A 26,396-nucleotide genomic window follows, 5' to 3' on the forward strand; every position below is an offset into this window, starting at 1 on the left:
AGCCTGTGTGTAAAGAATGCAGGAATGCCGTAGCGTCAGAGGCGTCATTACCATTTTTTGGGCCATTGCTTCATGAGCAAAGACAGATCGAAGTGTGTGAATCCCCACTGCACCTAAATGCAGATAAACATGACGAACGGTAATGGCTCCAGAGGAGCCAACGGGAGCATTTCCAGGAGCAGGTGAGCGATGGGCGTGCTGGAAACGAGCATCTGGGCGCTGGAGCTCAGGCCCCACCTGCCGTTCCTGCAGTGAGAGCTTCCCAGGGAGTCTCTTCTGAAGGAGCGAGGCTCTGGTCTGGAGAAACAAGGCTGGAAGTGGCCATTGGGTCCCAGGCTAGCCTACTTAAAGTCCATTCTGCTCATACAGGGCAGAGTTTTAGCAATATTATGAGAGGCTTGTGTGGGGGCTTGCCTGGAGCCCAACTTCTATTTGGAACCCTCTTTCTATGGTGATAGGAACTCTGTGGTCCTTGACTGGAGGGGAAGATGGAGGCATCAGAAATGTGCCCCCTTCAACGCAACACTGGCTGCAGTGGTCTCTGGACCAGGAGAGTCAGGGGAGGGAAGAAAGGGGAGGGCATGCGTATTATTCTCTCCAGCAGTCAGACCCTCAGGGGAGCAAGTATCATTTACCATACACCAACTAAGAGCTAAATTCTTCCGGTACATTATCTTAGGTAATTTTACAACATTTGTTTGTGTTAGCCCATTTTACAGAGATGGAAACTGAGGCTCAGGGTGGTGAAAGAACCTACCTAAAGTGCAAAAACAGCAGAGCCAGGACTTGATCTATGTCTACATAGCTCCAAAATCTTGGTTCTTTTTTTCTGGGTCACACTAGCAATAACTCCCACCATGTGCCTCAGGACTAGATGTCAAGATCCCACATTCCTGACTCTCTGAGCTGCCCATAGCTCCTGATCCAGACTGTTCCAGCATGTACTGGCCAGTCATTTATCTACCAAGACTCTTGCTCTGTGAATGCCAAAACTGGTGGCTCTTATCATGTGCCCAGGAGGAGCTCAGTGTCGCTCCTTCTTTTCCCAAAACCCCTTTCACCTCTGACTACTTAGTCTCCAGGCTTTCTGAGCCTCAGTTTGCACCTGTTCGTGAACCTTCTGGAATTATTGGTGACCCCTAGGGGAGAGCTCCCAGGGTGAGGGATGGGGCAGGAACTGAATTGGTTCTCTCTTCCTCTTGGCTGCTCCAGATGTGTCCATAGAGAGGAGAGAGGTGAAAGCCTCACAGGCTACAGCTGTCCAGGCAAGAAGAGCTGGTCCACTTGCTTAAATGCTGATCATTCTACACTGAGCTCATCTGCCTGGACTGTTTGATATCTGATGCCTCAGTAGGCATCAGAGTTCTCACTCCTGTGAAGTACTAAGATAGTTGTCCTGATGGGGGCAAGGTTGCCAGATCAGATATAGGATACTTAGTTAAATGTGAATTTCAGATAAATAGCAAATAACTTTTTAGTATAAGTAGGTCTCAAATAACAACCATCTTCCCAGTGATCCTGAGGGCCTATGGCTGATCCAGAAAGGTGACTGGGGTTGTTGCCTTTGTCCCCAAATTGTCCCAAAAATATACTAAAAATTATTCATTACTTATTTGAAATTCACATTTAGCTGGGTGTCCTTTCTGGAAACTGTAGATAGGTGGGTGGTCCTCCTTCCTTATTAGTTCAGGGACCCAGGCTCTAACACTTTCTGGACCTGTCACCTTTAACCCGTGGCTGTCAAGGTTCATGATGCTTATTTGCATGAGACTGATGGAAAAGGAATACGCATGGAGGATCACATGGGGTTTATATGTGAATAGACCACATGGTTCTGCTGTCATGGTTCTGCTCTCATTCCATTCACCAGAACCAAGGACATGGCCATGCCCAACTTCAAGGAACTCTGGGAAATGTAGTCTAGCTCAGTGCTCAGGAGAAGTGGAAAGAGGTTTCACAAAGAGCTGGTCAGTTTCTACTATTAGAAGGGGCAAGGGGTGCTTTTAAAAGAAGGAATGCTGTCTTCTCTAGGGTCATCTTTTTAAGTCTACAGTTTATTTCAGCAAACACTCACTCCAGGAGGGAACAAACCTGTGCCTGTGTTTGTTGATGATAATTCTTCCCTCTGCTTCCCTGGCAGCAAACAAACAAACAGAACATTTATTTCCTCTGTATTGAGAATAGTTTTCTCTAGACAAAGGCTTGGTAATGGATTATCAAGTTTTATGTTCTTAAACAAGCAGCAGGAGGGAGAGTTAAAACTTGAATCTTGGCATCCGACAGAACTGGGATGGATCCTGGTAGAGCCTGGTATCATCTACTAGCTGTGGGACCTTGGACAAGTTACTTAACCTCTAAGGGCTGAAGTTCTACTATCTGTGAAATGGGGCTAATGGCATTTATCTAGTTGGTTTCTATGAGGACACAGCATGGTCCAGCACTTGGCGTGTGACTGGAGCTCAACAAACAAGAGTGACCTCCCTGCTCCTGTCCCTTCTATGTTCCTGTACCAGGGCCTTGTCTTGATCCTGAGCTGAGCCTGTCTGGGGGACTGATTGGAGGGTCCTCCAGGAATCTGACTGCAGCACTGCGGCAAATCGATAAACTCAGCTTGGCAATAAGGCTGGAGTCATTAGCAAGGAGTAAATATCTGTCTGAGGACTTTTATCCTGGTCTAAGTCCACCATAGACTCATGTGCAGGAGTCCACATGGACTCCTGTGGGGAGGGAGCTGCACTGGGTAAGCATGAAAAGGACTGTTCTAATCCAACCTCTGCAAATCACTGGAACACAAGCCTCCTTGCAGCAGCAGAGTGGGGAAGAGGCAGTCCCCAGAGAGACACAGACTGGCTGCGGACTACCTACGGTTCCCAGCACATCTGTGGTGGAGAAGGCCTGGTGGAGGGTGGCTTACAGGTGGCCCCAAAACAGGGGTGGGGTGTTCTCCTATGATTTGGTGGACGCTGAAGGAGGAGATGAAGCAGTAGCTGATAGGACTTGCTGATAAAAATACATGAGCTTTCCGGGACCAGTTAAGGAGGTACTGAAAGCAGCTAGAAATTTGGAATTATCAGGTGGAGGGAGTACAATGAATCAGTGAAACATTGGCATCAGTAATGATGTGATTCTATTTTAAACCCAGAGCTGGCATGGCTGGGCTAACCCAGGTTACTTTATTTTCGTCAAAGAATACCTCCCCCCAAATGGTACATATATACAGTGAAATAAACTATTCAACTCTAAAAAAGAAGGAAATCTTGCCACTTGCAGCAGCTTGATGGACATGGAGGGCATTATGCTAAGTGAAATAAATCAGACAGGGAAAGACAAATATCATATGATCTCACTTATAGGTGGAACCTGAAAAAAAAAAAAACCCAAAATAAAAAATGATCTTGTAGATACAGAGAACAGATTGGTGGTTGACAGAAGCAGGGGTTGGGAAGTGAGAGAAATGCATGAAGAGGTCAAAAGGTACAAACTCCCAGTTATAAAATAAATACGTCACGGGGATATGATATACAGCATGGTGACTATAGTTAACAATACCATATTGTATATTTGAAAGTTGCTGAGAGAGTAGATCTTAAAAGTTCTCATCGCAAGAAAGAAAAATTACAACCTTGTGAGATGATGGATGTCAACTAGACTCACTGTGAGCATTTCACAATCTATACAAATATCAAATCATTGTTATGTATCTGAAACTAATGTAACATTATATATCAATTATATCGCAATAAAATTTTTGTAAGTAGTTTGAAGGAAAAAAAAGAAAGAATAGCTCCCTCAACCAAAGCTGATTGTTTGTTGCATGAGTGTGTCCCCCTTGACTCCCAGCCCTCAAATGGTTTGCCTTCCCCTTGGGGGTCTCTGCCCTGCAGAGATGGTTTGCCAGCTTTGATTCAGACTCAACCTCTCCATTCTTTTCCTGCTTGCACCCCACAGCCCTCCTCACGGAAAGATTGTCTTCTGGTTTCTGAATCGTTCATTTCGGTTGTATGGCTCTTGCCTGGCAGAGCTTTTTCTGCTCTGAAAAACTCCGATTGCAAATAGTTCAATAATACATGTCCTCCCGAGTTTTAAGATTCGGGCTTATGTAATTGGAAATCTGGATGTGAAGCAAGTTAAAGTTGATGCCAGAAAGACAGTGAAATAATTAATCACATTGCTCTGTTTAATAGATTCAAGGGCACAGGGACAGCTTTTCAGCCAGGGTGAGTCCTCAGGAGTGGCCCTCACTGTCATGGTGATCTTGGCAGGCCCTGGGGAGAGGGCCCCAGAAATCAGCCTCAGGGGTCAGAGGATGGGGCCTCCTCAGGGTGTGCTCCCAAAGCACACCGCAGCCCTGCTTATAAAGGTGTCAGGCGTCTGTTACCCTCTGTTCATCCCTCCCTCTGCCAGCAGCTCCCTGTCCCTGGATTCTGGCATGGTGTGTATTTCCTCATGCACACGCAAGCCCGGTCCAGCCTGCCCAGCTGACTCTCTAGATGCAGTGCTCTGATTAGAATAATCCCTGTGTAGCTCACCAAGGACGTTTACATCCACTGCCTTGTTCTATCCTCACAACGCTCTGCGAAGCAGGCAGAGCAGTTATTCTTTCCCTCCCTACTCATCCTAAGGGAAAACGGAGGCTCTGCTGGGTTCTGGGGGAAATGGTCCATTTCACATCTATCTTCCTCAAAGTTACGCAGCCGGTTGGGAGAGCCGGGTCTTACATTCTCCTTTGGGTGACTTCTCAGCCTGTGCTCTCTTGGCTCTGCCTCACTGGCTGTCGGAGGGATCAGGAGCACAAGGGCATCCTTGAGGCAGGCGTCCACCCGAGGGAGGCCGCTCCCAGGGCAGGGGCCAGCCTCGAGCTAGAGAGCTGTCATTATTTGCACATATGTAACGTGCCAGGCGCTATTCTAAACTACATTCACACATTACTTTGTTTATTCTTCAAATCACCCTCTGACATAGCTGCTGTTATTATTTCCATTTTATAGATAAAGAAATGGAGGCACAAGGAGGGTAGGACACTGGTGCAAGGTCACACAGCTAGCAAGTGGTAGTGATGGGATTTGAACGTGTGTTCTTAATCACTGTATCCTCCGGGCTCCTTGGAAGCAGATGAGCAACGTGGAGGCAGGGTTGTTCTCTCACATGACTTGGTGCTTCAGTGTCTAGCCTGGAGCCTGGCACGGAGAAGGGGTTCATGAGATGTTTATTGGAGAACTGGAAAGCCCAGCTTGGTGGGGCGCTCCTGCCTCTGGACTGGCCAGCTCCTCACCGTCTTCACTCATTTATTCTTATCACAAGTGTTTCCTGATCTGTCAGGCCCTGTCCTGGCACTGGGGACACAGTGGTGGCTGAGCCGGTCTCTGCTTCTGTGGAGGCAGGTGGGGTCCGGTGGGCCAGTTGATAATAAAGGGGTGTGGTAAGTGCAAAGATGGGAGCACCGTGGGTGCCGAAAGAGGGCCATCTGACCCAGCACGGAGGGGGCAGCCAGGCAAGAGGACAGTGGGGAGAGGACAGTATGTCAGGTGGAGGCGACAGTATCAACAGGCCTGGGGGCAGGACACAGTGTGGGGAGAGTAGAATGCACACGAGGCGAAGCTGCTGGGGGACAGAGTTCAGGGCTGGGAGTGGCAGGGGACGACCTGAGATTTTCAGGGTGAGTGACGTTTTAGGAAGCTCTAGAGAGAAACGGGAGCACACGAGGTCAGCAAGGACAGAACGTGGCATGGGAATTCGGGCAGTGGCGGTGGTGGTGGGGAAATAGGGGGAAGACTGGGGCCTGGCTTGGCTTATGTTTGTCCCTCCCAACCCCTGCCCAGGCCCCGGGCCAGTTTTACGGTTGTAAGTGAGCTCTGGCAAGGGGCTGAAGCCATGGATTTGAGACCCGCAACCAGCGCCTGCCTTTCAGACCCTCGTGCCCGGTGAGAGGAGCAGCTCTTCTTTCAGGGTTTTTGGAACATTTTGCCTTTGTCTGTCCCAGGTGACTTCCGAAGTGAGTGCCCTGAGGGCGGGAGAACCCAAGGCAGCCGAGATAATCTCTGAAACCAGACTGATGTGGGTTTCAATCTCAGTCCCACCACTTAGAAGCTATGTGACGTTGGAGAAGTAATGTCCCCTTTCTGAGCCTCGGTTTTCTTATCTGTAAAGGGGAGGTGATAATGATGCAGCTCATATTGCACTTATGAGGCTTTTTAAAAAAAGTTAAAAATCTATTTGCGGGGGTGGGGTGGGGTGGGGTGGGGGCGGGGAGAGAATGTGCAAGAGCAGGGGAGGAGCAGAGAGAGGGGGAGACAGAGAGAGGGAGAGGGAGGCAGACTTGATTGGGGCTTGATCTCATGAACCATGAGATCATGCCCCAAGCTGAAATCAGGAGTCAGACACAGTTGTGGGCTTAAATGAGCTCTATCTGGGAAGTGTCTGGATGGTTGCAGGTCACTCCCAAGATCTTTGCCATCATGTCTTCCTGTTTGGGCCAGCACATAGTAGGTGCCCAGGAAGTAATTAAGAGGTTGCAAAGGGATGCTGTTTGCCTGGTTGAGTACCTGAGGCAGATAGGCCAGGGTGACCGGGGCTTCTGAGGTGGGATGTCTTCCAGAGCAGGGTTGTTGGGGTTGGGGGCTGGTGCTGGGGGAGGAGCAGGGTCTGATATCTCATCCCTCTGAGATGAGCAGTCTCTGATGGGGCTGGTCCCCTCTATCCCCCCATGGTCCAGTGCCCCAGTCCTTCCCCAGCAACTGTGTGGGGAGGGAGGCAAGGCTGCGCTGCACCCCCTTTCTACAGAAAGGGGAAGCAGAGGCACAAAGAGGCAATGAGACTTGCTCAAGTTTCCTCTGGAGGCAGGAGGGAGGTCTGGGTTCCTCTGTGGGGATCACAGAGGACCTTGAAGTCACCTTGTGGCAGGCTAGCGCACAGAGAGCGGGTGTACAAAATGAGCACTCCTGCCACCTGTAGTGAGGGATTCACTGCTCAGGTGAGGAGGGCCTTGCTCGAGGTGATGGTGAGCTCCCAGCTTCCCAGCATGCTGCGAATGGACTCTAGCCATCCTGGGGAGGGAGGAAGCCCAGGCCCTCGTCCTGCACAGCTGGCCTGTGTGTGCTGCGAGCTCCCAGAATAGCAGGAAGAGCATGATGACCGGCTTGCTTGGGATCTGGAAGCTGAGGATGATGCCCGACTCCCAGCTGCCTGGGCAACCTTGGGGACTGGGTAACATTGACGACTAAGAAACAGGGCTTAATCACAGGATGGCAGAGGGTGAGGCTAGCATGTGTGTAGAGGGGCTGTATCTTCCTAAATTCCTTGAGGGGAGGAGGGTATTCAGCTAGCCTTGGTCTCCTCCTGGGTCCTGTGGGGAAACCTGGTGGGGGAGGAATGACCCAGGGATGGTCCATCCCAAGGTGCTCCCTGAGGTCTGAACTGGAACCCACCTCTGCTGAATCTGGCTCATCTATCTACCCACAATTAGTTATTCCCATAATAATCATTAACAGGCTGAGTCAAGCACTGTTTAAGTATATCACATATATAATCAACCCAGTCAATCCCTGTTTTACAGAGGGGAAAACTGAGGCACACAAGTATCAAATGGTCCAAGGTCACACAGTTCACAAGTAACAGAGTTGGGATTTGGAGCCTGTTCCTAACCCTCACAAGTCACTCCCTCCCACCCACCGCCACAGAGGGCCACATGGATCAGACAGAGCTCTTGTCCTGAAGCAGCTCATCATCTGTTTGGGGACCAAGAGAAGAACAGGTGAAGTACTATGGGCCTTCAGAGAAGGAAAGAGTACCATGGTGACAGGTGTGTGTGTGTGTGTGTGTGTGTGTGTGTGTGTGTGTGTAGTTATGGAGCAGGTGGCATGGGCACTTAGACACAGAAGTGGGGAGGGCATTCCGGATAAGGGAACAGCATGAGCAGAAGTATAGAGGCAGTAAAATGCTGTGAATATAAGCCTGGTTAGGATATTGGGAGTGCAAAATATTGTCATAAGAAATAAGATTGGGGGTGGTTGGTTAAAATTGTGGAGGACGCTGATTATCAGTCTGTGAATAATGGGATTTGTTCAGAGAGTACTTGGTAATGACTGCAGGGCTTTAAGCAGGAGAGTGTTGTGGTCTGAAGTGTGTTTCTGGAAGGCCAATCTGGAAGTGATGGGTGAAGATGAATTAGAAGGGCACAAGTGTCAAGATAAGAGAGAGGTGGCCTGAATGTGAGCGAGGAGGAGACTGGCCCAAGAAGGGCATTGAGATTACAGTCAACAGGGCCAGAGCAGGAAGAGCTGGGGACTCTGGGTTGTCAGCTCAAGAAAACTGAGAGGTCAAAGATGCCACTGATAGAAAAGGGGGAACAAGTTTGGGGAGACTTGATGTGTCTCTGACCAGAGCCATCCACTCAAACACTACCTGTTCAGTCGGGCTCAGCTTTCTTTCCTTCCAACAGTGATTACTTTATGGGAAATCATCATAGTCACATATTTGTTTTTTGTGTTTGCCCAACTAGCCTGTAGGAGAGCCTTGTTCACAGCACTATTTCCAGTACCTAGTACAGTCTGGCACATAGTAGGTGATCACTAAATATTTTTTGAATCAAATAAACGGATGAATGACATGTGTTGTGTTTGAAGGGAACTGTGGAAAAAGTATACAGCTGGACTGAAAATCAGGAAGGACATCTGAGCAAACAAGAAGCTCCCACACTTGGGGTCAGCAGCCCTAAGCCCAGAGTGTCTGAGACAGTCCAAAGAGAGAATGGACAGAAAGCAGAAGTTGAGGATTAACCTTGGGTGGAGGGCTGTGAGGAAATTCGTGTGTGTGTGTGTGTGTGTGTGTGTGTGTGTGTGTCTGCGTGTGGTCACTGGGCTACCAATTTTGGACAATGGACACCTGACTGGACTGGTTCACTGGTTGTGCCCCAGTGCCTAGTACAGAGGCTGGCACCAATGTGTTCGGTGTTTGTTGACTGAATTAATGTGTGAATGTGCTCTTCAGCCCTGAGTGAATCTTCCTGTGCATTAAGAGGCTAGAGCAGGAAGCAAAGGTTAGCCTGTGAACTGGGGTCAGTAAGGTTGCCTCAGATGCACCTGTGGTCTTTCCGGATTCTGGGCAGGAATAAGTAGGTCCCCGCTTGGAGTGCTCCCATTTGGTCCCCACCCTGTGCTCCCAAGTGAGCAGAGCCTGGCCAAGAGTGCAGAGGTGGAACTTCCCCGTGGGTGGCCAATGAGGAGGTGCACTACATTAAAGCCCCCCCCCCCCCCAACTGAGCTGTTGGCCTGCTCCGCCCACCGAGGAAGCCCCGCCCCAGGCTCTACCCAGCAGGGTGTGGTGGCCAGACCGCAACTCTTCAGCGCCCTTGGTCCTTTTTCGTTTAGAGAGAGGCCTTCAAGGATTAGTTTTGTGAGTCTGGTTCCATTCTTTCGTTCAACAAAATATCAAGCGCCGTTCTAGGTACCGAGGATACTGCTTCAGACCCTTTCCTTAGGGACTTTACAGTCTATAAGAATGGAAAAAAGAAGTAAACCAACTCTCAGCTTACTCTACAGTTACCCACTGTTGTAAGTGTGACAAGAAACAAAATAATGGGGGCATAATTTATATTGAAGGCAACATTGGAGCTGGCCTTGAAAGGATCTCATTCAGTAAGCAAAAGATGGTTGGACGCTGGAGAAAGGCCTGGAGCTGAAATAAGCTTACTACATTGAGGGCCCAGCAGCCAGGCTGCAGGGGAAAGGAGGGGAGAGGAAGGCAGGTAATGCTGGACTCTGGCCATTTTCAATTTAGATTTTTTCCAAAAGATACTAGGAAGCCACTGAAGATTTTTACAGGGAAGGGCCATGTATTTTTAAAACGTTCACTCTGACTTTGTGTGTAGAATGGATTGGGGAAGAGGAAGAAGATTTTTATTGGGGGTCTGATTTTCCTGTTCACTATAACTGGTAACTAAAGGGCGTTTGAGACAAGGCAATGTTCAGAACCTTGAGCTGAAGGGTTGTGCATCGGAGGAGGCACAGATTAGCCCTAATCCTCTCCAGAAATACATGTGTTCACCAGGTGGCCTTGGGAAAGCAACTTTCAGGATTCAGATCAGCAGTGGAGGGAGGAGAGAAAGGACATGGAATGTGTCACAAGCCACACACGCCTCCCACCCAGGTGCCTCCCACAGTCAAGTGTGTTCCTTATGTGCTTTCTGAGGCCAGTTTTCCTTTCCTATTACAATACTGCCACCCAAATTTCCTCTCTAGTCCTGGTTAGTTGTGAAACAGAACTCAGGTTTCTGGGTTCCTCCATTCCTGTGCTATGGTGTTCTGGTTTCTGAGAGTCATTTGCCTACCAGAAATCTGGCTACCTGGATCCATAGCTGAAGCAGAGTCCACACAGTCTGCACAGCAAGTGAAAAATGTTCTGTGTAGCCGGCCAGCCATGGTTGGACAGGAGGTTGCACTGAAGATCTTCTAGACTGTGGAGACCACAGGAGCGGAGACGGACTGTTTCTACCCATCACTACATTCCCAGCACCCAGCCTGTAATGTGATAAGTCCTTAATACATATTTGTTGCATAGAATGATGCTTTACCATGTTTTTTTCAAGTCTAAGGCATCATCAACTATAAGAAGTACTGTGATTTCATTTATAACTTTGCAGGAAATACAAAGAAGGGGCTGATGTTAAGTATGCACATCGGTTGTAAGAGGCATCCTGACAATAGGAATGCTAAAAGGGGAAAAGACAATACATGCATCCTAGAGTCAGGCACTTGTGCGATAACAATCATCCTTCCCTACACCGACTCTTGCGGCCAGTTCAGCTGTCGAGAGCCCACTGTTTTTCATTCCCCTGCCGGTGCTTGTTTTTATGTAGACACATCCCTGGGCCTGTGGATGTTTTGAGCCCAGTTTTCCTTTCCTCCGGGAAGTATCCACCAGCCCCCAGTTAGCAGTTGTGCATGGATGAGCCCCCTGTGTCATCTCGCCATGACTTTGTGAAGGACCACCCCACAACATATTTTCTTCGGAGTTTATAGGAATAATGGAAGTGACACAAAACTGCAGCCAGACTCAAATGAAAGGACAAATGTAGTTGGCCAAAATGAACAATTATAGGAAACAAAGGGAAAATAACGATTAAAGATCTTTCATTACAGCCAGCTAATTATCATGAGTTCTGGACTTAACTGTTCAGGCATAGAATTAAAAACCTTAATTATATTGTCACCTTTGTCTCTCAGCTCCCATTGCCACAAATGAATCCATTTACTGTAAGTGCCGCTGATGAGCAGAAATTGATGGCAGTCCCAGCGAGGTGGGAGAGGGGGCCCCGGCGCGGTGGTGGGGGGTGTGCACCAGGCAGCACTACCAGGCCCGCACAGCTGGGCGGCAACTGCATTCCAGGACATTATAAATTAGAAACACTTTTAATGAGACAAATACAGGTTTGATGGATTTTATGATTTCTTCTCCCCTTCAAACCGCTAACAATGGTCCTCCTCTTTCTTCCTTTCTATTAGAGCCGGCCTCTTGTTAAGTGATTGCATTAATGGTCTTTGGAGACAGTCTGAGTGTGGGAGGACAAGGGGGACTTCCCTTGCGAGGGTACTGGAAGGCTCTTCTCTCTCAAGGAAGACAATTCCCAGCTGTTGTTCCAAATGGGGGCCTTTTAAGGCCCGGAGCAATGAGTGGAAACGTGAGCTTACTTTGCGAGTGAGCGAAATTGGAAAAGAAAGATGCAGGATGGTTAGGAAGATAAAATCCTCAAAACTAGCCAGTTGCTTGGTTTGAGAAGCCGGCCGTTTCAGTGAGCGAAGCCAGGCATGGCTACAGGAGGTGGTCAGGTGGTCAATTTCTTGACTTCAGGGTGAGATGGGGTACAGCTGGGAGTTAAAACCTTAGAGTTATAATCAAGCATGGTATAGTGGTTACGGACACAAACTCGGAAGCCAAACTGCTTGGGCCTGACTCCAGGCTCTACCACATTCTGTGTGACTCTGGGCAAGTTACTTAACTTCTCTGGGCCTTGATATCCTCATCTGTAAGGTGGAGCTATTGATAGTCCCTACCTCATCGGACTGTTATGAGGTTTAAAAGAGTTAATATGCATAAAGCACAGAACAGCACCTGGAGTATTGTAAGAACTACGTGTCAGATATACCAAGTGAAAAACAGCCCTGAAATGCAAGTATTGTCTTCATTTAACAGCAGTGTGACCTTGGACATGCTACTTAACCTCTCGATTTCTTCTATAAAATGGGAGGAACGGCCATACATACCTTGGACATTTCCACCGTGGAGTCAATGAAAACACAGGAGTGTATTAGCCACTACATACTGTCACTGTGTTAGCCCCAGCTCTGCTATGAGCCTGCTTGGATTTCAGAGCTGTGGGGAGAAAAGGCAGGTACACAGTCATGGAGAAACTTGGCGTAAAAAAAGCTGAAAGCCATCCGCTACTCAGTGAGCCACACTTAGTGGCTGTGGGTGTCTGGGGCATGCGGGGGTTTCTGCGGGACAGACACCGGGGGCACAGCAGATCAGGCGAGGCGGCTGTCCTGACTGGAGACGAGTCGAGGTCTCTGGCTCTCCTGCGCGTGTGGAGAAGGGGTGCAGGCCTGCCCTGGCACGGTCACTCCTATTTCCCATCTTTGGAAGAGTCGGGAGCCTGTGTTGCCATGGTGACGTGGAGGCATTAATGGGTTGGAACTCTTCACAGGGCTGGTGGTGGCGGCGGCAGCTCCACGGTGCGAAGATGCCCAAAACAAAAAGGGGGTACCTCGGCCATGCAGGGTCACAGCCAAGTCCAGCTTGGGGGATTTCCAGCTTTGCCGCCCAGAGAGCAGGAATGAGATTCACTGCTGAGGGGCTTTCCTCCTGTATCTGGGCACCCCCTCTGCCTCCGCTGGCTAGGATACAAGACTAGGATAGGGGAGGTGTCAGGGGGATGCCAAACAGGCTGGGCAGGGGGATGGGGGGTGTGTAGAGAGAGGCAGGAAACAAGGGACAAGGGAGGAAAATGCCCACTCTGGGGTGAGTGTATGGAAGAGGCCCCCTCCTGGCCACCCCACCCCCACCCCGGCCCATTCCTCCATTCCTCAGGTGAAGATCCCTGACAGCCAGGTCTATAGGTGACCAGAGGCTTTTAGGTCCTTTATCACATGTGTTTCTCCCCAAACCCTGAAGGTAACCAAAGCAAAGTTTATTATCCCCATTTTACTGTTGAGCAAGCTGAGACCCAGACTCAGTGTGGTGATGAGCCTTTCCTGGAGCTGGGATCAGACTGGGATCAGATCCTGTGTCTGTTTTCCTTATAACCATGAGAACTGGCAGGACTTGGGGTTTGGGAGGTAGGCTGATCCCTATGCTGCCTTCACTCCAGGCCTTTCTGTCTTTGTGGCCCCGGCTTTCTGCGCAGAAGCCCAGGACCCTTCTTCAGCCCTTGGATCAGGTCCCTACCAAGCAGATGAAAGCCTCAGCTTGCAGTTACTCCGTTGGCAGGCCCAGCTCCGCCCCCTGAGCTGCATCCCGCCCACTGACAGGGGTTGTCGTGCAGAAAAGCTGGGCTGGAAGGCAGAGAACTGGCTCTTACCCTTTCCCCCCCACTGAACTCCCTGTGTGCCCATGCGTCAGCTTCTTGCCTCTGAGCCTCAGCTTCCTCGTCTATAAAATGGGGCAAACGTGACTTGCCTCTCACCTCACAGGTTGGCTGTGGATGTTGAAACACTTAGGTTGTGAAGAGGCAGGAGTTGGGATGGCACCAGGTATGGAGGGTTGGCTGCTACCACCGTGGCCCCAGAGGGCCTGGCCCTGTCCTCCTGAGGATTCTTCCCCATTGGGCTCTCCTCTTCTCTGCCCTACACTTTCCTGTTTCCCAAACTTCCAAGACTGTCGTACATTTGTATCTCTTCTCAAATGGTTCTTCCGTCTATAACTCCGCCTTTCCTGTCCCCAGCCTATCAATGCCGACTTCCTCTCTGGATGCTCTTCTGATTCCCCCACCTCTCCCCAGGAACTGTCTCTCCTCTGTGTCCCACTATACTGCAGAATCATCTGTCAGGACAACCGAGACACTGTATAGCCCCCATTTCCCTACTAATAGCTCCTCTCCTTGGCTAGACTAAGCTTCTGAAGGACTGGTGTTTGCTGAAAGCCCAATGGGGGTGGTCCTCACTTTACAGATGTGAAGGTTGAGGCTCAAATTAGGCAAGTGTTTCACCCAAGTGCCCGCTGCAAGCTGGAGGCAGAGCTCACCGTCTCTGGCCCCTGGTTCAGGGCAGTACTGCTTCCCCTTATTCATGTGGGTCTCACAGTCAAAGCCAGGTAAGTTGGTAGGAGTCTACATTTAGTCGCAGATAATAGAAGTAGCCTTAGCTGTTTAAGAAGAAAGGGATTTAAGACAGGAAACTAGGTGCTTACTGTTCGTTTGGAGGGCGAGCGGAGTAGACCCTTGGCCGGGTCTGCAGAAATAACTCCCAGAACAACACTGCAGAACCGGCCTGCCAGAGGAGCCCCACCTCTGCCAGAGTCAGGAGAGTGGAGGAATGTGCTGGATCCATAGCTGCAAAGCAACGGTGCCTTGACTGTGCTTCTTGACGTATGACAGCTCTTGCAGATAATGCAGCATGAGCTGAAGGGGCAGGAGCAGCAGACACGCAGCCCTGCCTCCCCCTCACCTGCCACATGCACTACTCAGGTGCATCTGATTGGCTGAACCGAAATCACATCTGGACCCTCAGCTGCAAGGGCATCCAGTAAATGCAGCTTTGGGCCTTCTTGGCTCTATAGCCCAGGAAGGCCAACTGGAAGGGACTGGAAAAGATGTTGAGCACCAAGCCTCTGCACCCACCCTGCAGCCACGAGGCTAAGCTAAGGCCAAGAGTCCAGGTCCAAATTGGACCAGGAGGCTTATGTACCTTGCAAGAACCTGCCCTTGGCCAAAGCTCCCACAGTGTCCCTGTCTTAAGAAAAGAAGCACTGTACTTTGAATTCAGCATCTTGGGATCCTGAGCTCTATCAGTAACTGGCAAGTGACCTTGGACAGCTTACCCACATACATACACGTACACACCCACATGCAACTTTCAGTGGGGCGTCCATGAAGGACTGATGGGGAACAAACTCTATAGCTTAATCTCAGGTCGAGCCCGTGTATTACAGTCACGAAGATCTTGGTCTCAGAGATCAGGCCCCTGACCATCCAGGTCACCATTCTGTGGGCCCACCTCATTCTGCCGTCATCAAAAGCCAGGGCCCAGGCATGGTGAAAAGCACAGGTGTGAATGCACATCTGGTTGTCAGCCAAGCACCCACCCTTTGTACTACACCAGAGCGACTTCAAAGCTGGGGCTGGGGCTCGTGGCCCCCCTCCTTAACCGAGACAGGAACTGGTGTACAGAGAGATAGGGTGAGGAACATGCCCCAGCCTGAGGCCAGAGGCAAAATTCTCTTCTGCCACATGGTAGCCTCTAAGCCTCAGTGCTCCCATCGGTAAAATTGTCTTCCTATCAGTGCCACCTCAAGGGTCATGAGAAGGATTAAGAGACACAATCCACACCCAGCAGGCAGTACAGAACCTCGCATTCAAACAGGCTCAATAAACATCTGCTACACTGTCGTCAGCTTGTGGGCTTCAAGCCACAGTCCCTACTGATGTGTCTTAACCAGTATGTCATCATTCCTCTGTCTCTCCTGGGAAGGCCACTGCAGGGCTGCCCCTGAGCCAACAAGCATGTGTTGATCATTTAGAGCCTGACAAGGGGCTGACCCCGGGGTCTGAGGAAAGGAGTGAGCAAGTGAGCAAACTGGACCACAGCTTCTCGGCCCTTGGCTACACACTGAGAAATACCGGTGCCAGCCCCACTGGCAGAGGTGGGATATAATTGGTCCAGGCTGGAAGTCAGGCACCGCGTTTCATTTGTTATTTATTTTATGGCTTCCCAGTGATGGCTTCGTGCAGTGGGAGCTGAGACCCACTGGGCCAGGTGTCCTGATGTGATCTGCTGGGTTAGGACAGAATAATAATGAGCTGTGCATCTATCTTACCAGTGTCTATGCTTTGCCTCTCTGAATCCTTGCAGGATAAGAATTAAGATCCCCATTTTATGGGTGAGGAAATTGTGGCTCGTGGAGTTTGGATGACCCTGATCCACGGGCCTGGAAGATCAGCGAAGAGACAGAGGGGGTAACTTTTGCGGCCTTGCTTTGTTAATATCCCCAGGAAGAATTACTAGCAATAGAGAATCTTTCTCGAGGTTCAATTCTAGCCTTTTTGCAGGAGCTGAGTTTGGGGTATCTGCCAGAGCCATGCTGCCTGTCCGGCCTTCCTTCCTCTGATCCCAGCCAGTCCTTGTCTCCTACTGTAGGGGACATGGAAGGGGCCTTGCCGGTCTGCAGGGCAGGCTTCAGCCTGTCCAGGCCCAGGTAGACAGGTCTGATGTGGGGATGACAGGACTCCTACTTGGAGCCTAGTGTGGTTCCTTGCAGGGGACCCATCTGTGTGGTGGCTTCCGGAACTCAGCCAGCCCAGAGAGAAGGTTGTCACTTGGGCCTGGCCCTCAGATTGGCCGCTAGGTCCTCCCAGTGAGGATTTCACCTCTCTCCCAAGACTGGAGCACATTCATCACCCCAAGTGTCTCAAACAGTGAAAGAGATGGGATTATAGATGGCACCAGGAGAAAAATGGAGATTTAGCTCCCGAGTAAATGAATTTATCTATTCCCAGACCCGGGTCGGACAACGCTGGCTGGAGGAAGTCATTTATCTCTTTGAGAGATGATTTTAGAAATACAGTCATGGACGTGTCAGTGCGGTACTTTCCAACTTCAGGGTGAGATGGGAAGAGCCGAAGTGTCTTCTGCCACTGGAAGACAGCAGGAGGCCCCGCGGTGACCAACTGCTCTGCCTGACAGCGGGGTCCAGGCATCGGGTGCTAATTACCACATCCTCTTCTCAACTGGAGTCTGTGTTGTTCCCCTTCACTTCCTTTTGATTATCTCAGGGCAATTTTGAGAGAGCCAGGGACGAATGTAAGCAGAGCTGGTGCGCACATTATTACGGCCTCTCTCTGGGCTTAAATGGCTCTCTTGAAAATAGGCCTTTTTATTTATCTTCTCTTCTCCTCTCCTTAAATTGTAGCCCAGCCCTAAAGGCGTGGATTGATTGTGCATTTCCTTTGCCTTGGAATGAGCCTGTTTATCACTTCTGTGGGTCTGAAAATAGGAGAGGAGGTAGGGGTGTGGGGGACATGGCTCCTCCCACCACCCTCTCCTGCCTGCTCAGACCAAAGGCAGCTCTGCCTCCAACTTTGAGTTTTAGAGAAGCCACGTGCAGTTTGCACTGGGGACTGGTAGGTGCAGAGTTCCTGCGGTGGTAACGGGAGTAGTTCTAGTTCATTTCCTTCAGAGCAGATGGACCTCAGCCCCACAACAGGTGCTATTAAAGGCCAGTCTAGATGAGGGAAGCAGCCCCAGAAAACCTCCCGGCCACAGGCTGCAGGTGGAGTCAGAAGAGATGGGCTCTGCACCCAGGACAGGGGGCACTATCCTGCCAGTGACCTAGGAATTTTGTCCCAGGACAATCATCTTCACCCTGACTTCTGATCTGGGAGTTAATGCCAAAGCTGCGACCAGAGGCTGGGTCACTGACACTTTCTACAACATCCTTCTAGTCTCTCCTAACCTTGACTTTGTCAACACTTTAACTCTTTTGACAACTTTTTTGGGGAGGATTGTGCCACACACTGTGCCTTGGCTTATGCCTGTTGCTGATTCAGGTGGTCCTGCATGCAACATGCTACTGTGGCACAGGGCACCGTGGGTGGACTTCCAGTGGGAGGAAATAATGCCAGCTAACCTGTACTGCTACTCTATATGAGGCCCTGTTCACAAGTGCTTCACATCTGTCGACTCATCCTCTCAACAGCTCTATGATAGCGTATTATCTTCACTATACAGATGAAAACCCTGGGGGGACAGAAGGGTTTTGTCCTTTCCTCTGGTCACACGGCTAGTGAGTGGTGAAGCCAGGATCAAACCAGGCAATCTGGCCCCTCAGCTGGAGCTCTTAATCACCTCCCCAGGGAACCTGTGCTGGATCTTGGGGAATGTTCCTTGGGTGGCCGGACTGCCACTGCCCCGGGCTTGGCCCACTTATTTCCACCTGGCCATATTCTAGCCTCTCTACTGGATGCCATATTTGTAGTGTGGCCATCCAACACCCTCTGCTCCAGCCTGCGGTGACCATTCTAACACAGAGAGCTCTTCTGCACACCAGTGCCCTCAGGTCCCTCCCCACCTCCCTTTTATGGCCCCCAGTCCTCAGATGCTGGATCCTCCAGACCCTTTTAGTCTGGTCTACCTTTCACGGGTTCTAATCAGCCAAATAAGAGGATCCACCAACTTTTCCAAACAATGGATTTCCCTGCCTCGGACGTTCTTCCTTCCTGGTACACCTGTTCTCCTTCCCCAGCTAGCTCTTTCCTCCATCACACCTTCCCAGACCCTGAACATGTAAGCACTAACCAACTGGGTGCCATGTGTGACGGTTGCTTTATTTGTAAAGGAAGTTTTATTGTTTTTTTTGGTGGGGGGGGGGGAATCTTAAAAAGAATTCAAGTGTATTCAAGAAAATTTGAAAAATATGGACACTCTTTCAGAAGAAAATAAAAACAACCTGGGATCCTGCATCTGCTGTCAATATTTTGGCATGTATGTATTCAATCTTTTTTTTTTCACTTTTTTATTGTGAAATATTTCAAATACGGACAGGATAGAGAATAATACCTTTCCCTGGGCATCCACCACCTCCTTCATCAATCCAGTAATTTTGTTATGCATATGTGCAAATTTAGTTTTAAATACTTTCGGATGATGGTGTACAAAATATCCACACTGTTTTGAAAGCTGCTTCCTCCCCATCCCCCACTTCATAAATCACACATACTTTCCCATGACTGACGAGTATTCTTTGAAAATATGTGCAATAGCTTATTCAGTTAACCAGTCCCCTATTTCTGGACATTTGTAGGCATATATAACAGCATATAAAAATATCAATTTTAATGCATCTCGGCGAGCATTGAGTATTACCATTTTTAGAAGATATTGTCAGTTATGAATGAAAAGAATGAATGATAGGAGCTCTTTCTTGGGAGTGATAGGGTCTCCTTGAAATGTTGTCATCACATTGCCTTTCTCCTTGTGGCCAGCTCAGTTGCCACTGCCTGGGTGAGTAAGTACGGCGGTGCTTGGGGTGAGGTCAGAGCAGAAGGCTGATTTCTCGGGGTGGCTTTTAGTCTGCGGCCAAGTCTGTAAAGTGACCATGCAGCCAAAGTAATGACCCTTCTGTGGGCCAGGCTAATGTGCTCCTCCCTTGCTGCTTGGATCAATACCATACTTACTGCAGATTAGCTAAATGAGCCAGCGCAGCTGGGAATGAGCTTCTAGAGACAATTACTATGGAAAATGCAGCCATATTTTAGTGGGCACCACATGCAGGGAAGCTTTTTGCAAATATTAATATATATTTGCTTGCTTGACAAAAACAGATCAAACCAAAGTCAAGAAATTAATCCAAATGATCGGACTGTAAATGATCCTTGTTGTGCCAAGTGTGGTGAAACCTTGACCTTTTCAGTGGTTGCTGTTGTTCAGATTGTGCTGGAAATAACCAGCCTGGCAAAACTGGCTGGTGGTTGGCCCATGCTCAGGTCTGCAAGTTCATCTCGGCTAGAAATAGTGATGATGCTGACAATGAGAGCCATTCATATTTGCATAGTACTGCCTCACTCTTTCTTCACCGCAACCTTGGAACGCTCAATAAATGCTTATTTAATAAATCCACTCATTCATTTCACTAATAATTACTGAGTAGCCTATGGGTAGCCTGGCATTGTTCTAGGTGCTGGGGAAACAGTAGTGAACAAGGCGGGGTCCTTTTCAGTGGAACTTGCAGCCTTGTGGGGCAAGACTGAGGATAAACAAGAAGAGAAGCAAATCACCGTTGGGGGAAGTGCCGCAAAGAGAGGGAGGTGGTGATGCCTCATTTCAGTGGGTGGCTGGCGAGGGAGGCTTCTCTAAGGAGGCGACATTTAAGTTGAAATTTGAAGAATGAGAAGAAACAAGCCAGGGGTGAGCTGGGGCAAGAGGGGCCGAGGGCCCAGCTTGTACGAAGGGTGAGAGCTGGCAAGGAGACGGAGACCAGCAGTTCAGGGAGCGCAGAACGGCCGTGCGGGGCTGGGGTGGCAAAGAAAGGGAAGGACAGCATGTCCTCAGGCAGCCAGCAGCCAGCACACACGGGGCCCTGTGAGGCATGGTAAGGAATTTGGATTTTGTCTTAAGGGGGCTGGGGTGGGAAGCCATCAAGGGGCTTTATAAAGGGGAAAGATAAGACCCAATCTACATTCTAAAAAGCTCACTCTAGGTCCTGAGTAGGGAGTGAAAAATACCCTCTATTCGTTTGGCTAGCTGGTTCCAGAAGAACAACAAATGTAAGCAGCCGGGCTGGCCAGATGCGGGGAACCTCAGGTAGATCCTCTGAAGGGCTTTCTGGGATTTGAGGACCTGCCAAAGCTGCAGGCTCTGGTTCTGGCTTTTGTCCGATTTCAGGTCTCATCTCAGTTTCTCTTGCCTGTGGGAGGGTTTGTCACCGGCATGATTCTCGGCCCAGTTAAATGAAAGGCAAAGAATGGAAGGAAAAGGGAGAGCTGGGAACCCTCGAGTGGGTGTAGCAGGAATATCTGTCGTGCCCTCCCAGGCTGGGGTGCTCCAGTGTGCTAGTTTTCACCCCAGAGAAGAGCACGGGAGCCCCTTCCCACTCCCTGCTTGGGGCCCTGGGGCATGTGGGGAGGTGTCCTCCAAGAGGGAGCCCCGCAATGAGTTGGGCAAAGGCTCTCCCTTGCTCAATCACTGGGCTGTTGGTGACCAGGGTTCAGGGAGTGGATGGCCTGAAGTTTCTCTCTCAGGAAGAGTGGAGGGCTTCTGGGCAGAGCCACCTGGCCCTCAGGCTGCGCCTGGGTTCTTGCAGTCACCACCCAGCACTGCCCTGGCCACAGCCCACTCTTGGGCAGCCATCTGTGATTGGCTCTGGTGTCCTGCCTGGGACCCAGCAGCTCCCCTCTGGTGGCTCCCCAAAGTCTCCTCAGTTCCCACCACACCTTCCTTACTGCTCCACATGGCTATCAAGTGGAGAACAGCTGCAATGCCTTTCTCGTGTTTGCAAACAGGCTTCCATTCTAGACAAAGAAGTCTGGAGCGTGGGGAATATGAGGGCAGGAGGATAAAGATACCAGTTCCCTTTAAGCTTTTAGCAAAGTATACAGTTAAACAAGCACTCAAATGTTTAAAGGGTCAACACTGAAAGACTGGGAGTAGAATGTACAACTTCCAAAATGATAGTAGGGAAGGGGCTAGAGAAAACATGGCCAAGTAGGTGGTTAGATGCCTTATGATGTAGCAAGTGATAGAGAACGGGGGAGAGCTCAAAAGAGAGAAAGAAAGAGAACAAGTTGAATTTCATTTCATAAACAGGTTGTACATTCTTATCCAGCCCCAGGAAACCTGGAGGCATAGTCTCTCAGGAGGTTGATGGGTGTGGGGAGGCCGTGACAGGCATCTCTAGTGCCCATGTGTGCCAGTCAATGACATACACATCTGTTACTCCACAGTTTTAAAGTCCTTGGGGGCAAGGTCTGACCCAATTCGTCTCTTTATGTTCTCAGAACAGGGAGGTCCAGCTCCTGCAGAAGGACTATGAGTGTGTATTATTGTTATCCAATGCATGCTTCCTTTGGGCTCTTTGGCCATCTTCTGAAAGCAGTGAATTCTGATCCCACTCTGAGGGTAAAGGAAAAAATGAACAGAGAAGCTCAGGGACCCATGCGAATGTGAACCTGCCATGGATGAGACCAAAAGACAGAAGACTCTGGGTTTGGGGGCATATGAAGCTTTCTTATCACACTGGCTTCCTTTTCCAGTTCCTTCCCTCCCCTCTTTTGACATTTAGTTAGCAGGTTGAAACAAAGCAGTTCCCTGAAAGGGATGTGTGAATTTCCCCTTGTGAGTATAAGAAACTTGAGGGCCTCTATTAAATTCTCTCAGCCCCAGAGCATGGGGAACCATGTGAGACCTCTGACATCCCAGAGCTGTGGTGACAATGGTAATGTCCATCGTTCTCAGGAGCCTTCAGGATGAGGCATCGCAAAGATGGCTCATACCCAGACCGGTGACCTCCAACAGAGACACGCCAGGAAGGTGGAAGGGGCCGTGCGGCAGGATCATGTTCTGGACTGGAAAGTACGTCTGCTCATTACCTGACCTTTGCTAAGTACACCAACTAATGGAGCGAGAGACGTGAAAGATCTTCACAGGCCATGTGGAAATGTAATTCAAACCCAGCTCGAGGAGGTCACCGTAAGTTAGATTAATTTTCATCCAGCCTTTCCTTACAAAGCTAACCTTTGCCTTACAGAAAAGTTCTTTAAAAAGAGATAAGTCAGTGTTTATTCGGCATTTGAAGGAGTTTTAATCCTAGCAACCCTGTTGGAAGTGTCCCCTTTTTGGGGGGATTCAGGCCAGGGAACTGTTTATTGATCCTTTACGTCAAAGATAATTGTCCTGGGTTTGAAATCTATCAAGTATTGGAAATTCAGATTAAGCCATTTGTGAAGTTCTGTTTAACGAGGGTTATCAACTGCGAGAGTCATTTATTAGCAGCATGTGTTGGCCTCCTGGCCTCCTCTGCCACTCCTGCGGGAGCCGAGGCCTCTCTCCAGGTGCCCTGGGCTGCGGTCGGTGGGCCCTTTCTTTCGTCCGGGCACCTCTGCCCCACAAATGATGGCACCTGTCACTCTGCCAGTCCCCCACCAGTTCTCTCTCCATCCTGACCCTTCCGTGTCTTCTCTTCCCCTTTCATCTTCCACTCTGTCTCTCCTCTCCCCTCTCTGTATTTCCTGTCCCTCTCTTCTGGCTCCCGTCCTGTCTTTCAGTTTCCTGCCTCTTTCCCACTTTGGTCTATATCCGTCCCTCTCTGCTGTCAGCGTTAAGACCAACAAGCTTTACCAAACCATCTCACATCAGAGGCCTCTGAGACTCTCTAAATCCTTCAACATGCTGCAATTTGACAGCAAGAGATCCTGTTATCGAAGTTTATCACCCATTTTTTGTTCCTAGCACTTTTTATTTTGGCCTGAAACTATCTTTCACCTGCTACAGGCTGCCTCCTAAGCACTGGGTCTGGGGCTGATGGTCAGTTTCCCATACCTCTTCCTTGGCTCTCTGGGTTCTCTGGAGTGTGACCTTGTGTTCTCTCAGCTCTAGACTGGAAAGTTCTACTGCTCATCGGAAGCCTCCCTTCCTTTGGAGCACTTTAACTATCTGTTCACAAGATTTTGTCAGTCGTGAGGTTTCTTGTAGGAGATAAAGGGCCAGATTGGAGAGATGCTTGGAGAGAGATGGTTGACTGGACCTGGAGAGGCATGTGGGAACGGGAGACACTGGTGAGGCATCCTCTTTCTCCTCTTCCTCTCCCTTCCCTTCCCTCTTTCTCCTCCTCCCTCTCTTCCCCCTTACCCTCCCTCTTTCCCTCCTCCTCCCTCTCCTCCCCTTCCACTTCCTCCCCCTCCTCCTAGCCCTCTTCCTCCTCCCCCTCCTCTTTCCCTCTTCCCTGTTCCCCTCCTTCCACTCCCCCTCCGCCTCCTCCCCTCTCTTTTACATGTCTCCCAGTCAACCCTCAAATCTTTGTTCATGCCCAGTCCCCTGTAAAGCCCCATATGACTTTCTTGCATGTTTGTCTTCATTCCTCTTTCTTCTACTTCTCTCTGCCTTAGACTTAGGAGGGAGAATTTCCCTAATGAATTTTTCAGAAAGCTCCCTTCAGCCCTCTTGCTGCTCCTGGCTAGCCACTCTTCTGCCTTTTGGTCCTTGAGGACCAACCAGAGAGCCAGTGTGTCATTTTTAAGAACCTTGGTTTGTTTTAAGGCAAGGAATCAAGAAGGCCACCCCCTGGTGGCAGTGTACAGGGAATGGGGGCGGGGGTGAAGACGGTAAGGATGACAAAGCATCTGGGAACCAGGCTGTAGAACAAAGCTCTACGGAGCTGGGATGCCTCCAGGGTGGGTCCGTTGGCAACAGAAACCCAAATCAAAAGAACTTGAGCTCTGGATATTTCTTGGCTCCTGTAATTGGCTTCTAGCCGTTGGATCCAGAGCCTCCACGGCGTCATCAAGACACCACCTCTCTTGAGAGGCAGTATTGCCTAATGGTCAGCCAATGCCTGCATTTGAATCCTGTCCCTGCCCCTTATAAGCTAAGTGACCATGGGCAAGTTACTTAACATCTTTGTACTTCCATTTCTTCATTTGTAAAACGGGGATAAAAACAGTACTACCTTACAGGGCTGTGAATATGAAGTAGGTTAATGTATGTAAAATGCTTACACACGGTAAGTGCTCTATAAGTATATGCAGCTGTGTTAGTGTCTTGGGGCTGGCAGGACAAAGCATCACAAACTGGGTGGCAAACAACAGCAACGTACTGTCTCGCGGTTCCAGATGCTGGACATCTAGATGTCGGCAGGTCCACAGTCCCCCTGGAAATGTAGGGGAATCCTTCTTTGCCTCTTCCGAGCTTCTGGAAGTTTGCCAGACATGTTTGGAGATCCTTGTCTTGCAGACGTGTCACTCCAGCCCTCTGTCTTCATGTGGAATTCTCCCTGTGTGTCTTCACAGCATTTTCTCTCCTTGCACATCTGTCTCTGTGTCTAAATCCTTTCCTTCTCATAAGGACATCAGCCATATTGGATGAAGGCCCACCCTCATGACCTCATTTTAACTTCATTACCTCTGTGAAGACACTGTTTCCAAATAAGTCACATTCAGAGGTACTGAGGGTTAGGACTTCAACATAATTGGGGGGGGGGGGGAGCACATTTCAGCCCATCACAGCAAGTATTATTCTCTCTTGCTCTTGCTTTCTTTCTCCATCCCCTTTAGTTTCCTCGGTGTTGGCTTCGTTCAGTGACACATTTTCCCTAGGCTTTGGCAAAGATGGTCATTGCACTTCTGGGCTTATAGTCCACCGTCTTAGCACTGTATCATCTGTTCTAATAGTTTCAGCGAAAGTCCCTGATTGTCTCTGTCTCTGCTTGGACCGTGTTCCTGCCCTGGAGCCAAGTCCCTATGACCAAGGGGATGTGGCGCTCACACTGGCCATCTCTGGAGCCAGGGGTTGGGGTCCTGGCCATTGAAACTGAGTAGATTATGAGTTGGGAGGTGGTCACCCAGAATGAGCTCCCGGATCGTGCTTCCCAGAGAAGAGGTGCCAGGCAGACATGAGAAATACATGAGCTTAGTGCCTTGAAAGAACACAGTCAAGAGGCCTGTAAACTTGTCTCCCATTCTTTCAATGCTGTTATCTGAAGTCAGACTGGGTTTATTTGGGGGAAGATGGTCAAAGAACTGGGGAAGACCAATGGACAGGAGGACAAAAGGCAAATCTGAGCTCAGCGTGAGGAAGTGCTTCTGATGCACAGAGCATTGCCTTGGGAGGGGTCGTCATCCTATTCCCGGAGATGAACAAGAGAGGTCGTGCATTTTATTGAGAATGCTGTAAACACAGTTCACACAGGGCAGAGGGAGTGGACTTTATCAGTGAATTTCAAACATTCATTACCGTGACCCACGGAAGTGGATTTATATTTTGAACCAACACACACACTCAAAACAAAAGTTTCATAAAGCAATTTTATCTTTACTACAAGCAGTGCACTCTGACCTAGTCCCTTCTCTTCTATTTCATTTTAAAAACACTCTTACCTCAGTAAATTGACTTCCCAGGCCGGAGTTTGGAAATCTGGACTAGATGACCTCTGAGGTCCCTGGCAGCTCTGTGATTCTGGGACTCGATGACAGGTGCCATTGGGCCAAGAGGGAGGAGACGTGGTTTGGTATTACTGAACATCACCAGTATGATTAGTGGTGACACTGGGACTGGGGCGCAGCTCTCTGGACACCCAAATTAGTGTTCCTTTCATACAACCTGCCGGCTGACTTCTAATTGTTCTTCTGGGCCTTCTCCTCCATCTTTGGGTGACGGCCCTGTCGGCCTATGAAATAGAGCATTTGTGACCACATCAGCCCTTTGCCCAGACACCTTCAGGAGTTCTGCCATTGTCCACAGGGTAGAAGTCCAATGTCTTCATCTACTGAACACCCTGATTCTCCCAGGAATCTCTCCCACTGTTTCCCAAAGCTCTATCCCTTTGAGCTGCCCCTCCCCGCCACCCAGGCCTTCAATCCCATCCTGCTCTGGGCCTGGGTGTCCTTCCTCCCTTTTCCTTGTCCACATTCTCCCTGCCCTACCAGGAGCAGCACCATGCCCCTCTTCTGGGAAGCTCCCCTCTTCTGGAGGGGATGAGCCCAC

General features: G+C 49.7%; 1 long non-coding RNA gene across 3 annotated transcripts in view; it reads left to right on the forward strand.

Moving 5' to 3' along the window:
- The window catches only part of LOC132663206 (uncharacterized), an 82,575-nt gene that overhangs the window by 14,473 nt on the left and 41,706 nt on the right, over nucleotides 1-26,396 (forward strand). For all 3 annotated transcript variants that reach the window (XR_009602976.3, XR_009602977.3, XR_014135964.1), the window contains exon 3: nucleotides 22,155-22,388. This is a non-coding gene — a long non-coding RNA (uncharacterized LOC132663206). The remainder of the gene's footprint in view (nucleotides 1-22,154; nucleotides 22,389-26,396) is intronic.

The sequence above is a fragment of the Panthera onca genome, chromosome D4 (genome assembly GCF_046562875.1).
Source record: "Panthera onca isolate mPanOnc1 chromosome D4, mPanOnc1 haplotype 2, whole genome shotgun sequence".
NCBI lineage: Eukaryota > Metazoa > Chordata > Mammalia > Carnivora > Felidae > Panthera > Panthera onca.